A 760-nucleotide genomic window follows, 5' to 3' on the forward strand; every position below is an offset into this window, starting at 1 on the left:
CCCAAATCCAACCCACACCCCAGCCAGGACCCCCCCCACCCCCTCCCCAGTTGCTCAGCACCACGGGACACCAGGGCCTCAACTCACAGCATTTATGGCTCCAGGGAGAAAAGAAAAGAAAACAAAGCCCAAACTCTCCCCCCAGTTTGGAGGTGCCAGCACCTGGCAAAGGCACCGTGCCACGTCCCCCACCCCAGGACCCCCAGCCTCCACCGGCCCCCCCCCGGGGACCAGGGCCTCGGCTTCCCCCCTTCCGGGGCCAAAGGGGGGATGTGGCAGCCCCGTCCCTGGCACAACCCCCCCCGGGAGGTGGGTCAGAGCTTGCTGGGGGGTCCCGGCTGCCGCTGGAGCCGCCACGCCGCCCGCACCCCCTCACCCGCCCGGTTGAGGGCGGCGAAGGCGTCGGGGTTGCCAGTGCGGTGGTAGCGCATGACGGGGGGCTGCAGGACGGTGGCGGGGATGCAGAAGTTGAGGTGGGGGTAGGTGGTCCCCACACCGGTGTCCCGGGTGTTGCTGGCCACGATCCCTGCGGGGGGGAGAGAGGCATCGCCCAGGTCACCGGGGCCGGCTGGGGGACACACACACCCGTGGGATCCCCCCCCCAAACCCGTGGGGGACCCCCTGACTTACCCAGGAGGCATCCGCTGCGGGAGGAGACGAGGGGGCCGCCGCTGGAGCCCCCGTGGACGGCGCAGGTCGTCTGCAGCATGACGGGGCGCCCGGCCACCGCCACCACGGCCGAGAGGACCCCCGCCGTCAC

This window comes from Haliaeetus leucocephalus, unplaced genomic scaffold (assembly GCF_000737465.1).
Source record: "Haliaeetus leucocephalus isolate CR32 unplaced genomic scaffold, Haliaeetus_leucocephalus-4.0 Scaffold687, whole genome shotgun sequence".
NCBI classification, from domain to species: domain Eukaryota; kingdom Metazoa; phylum Chordata; class Aves; order Accipitriformes; family Accipitridae; genus Haliaeetus; species Haliaeetus leucocephalus.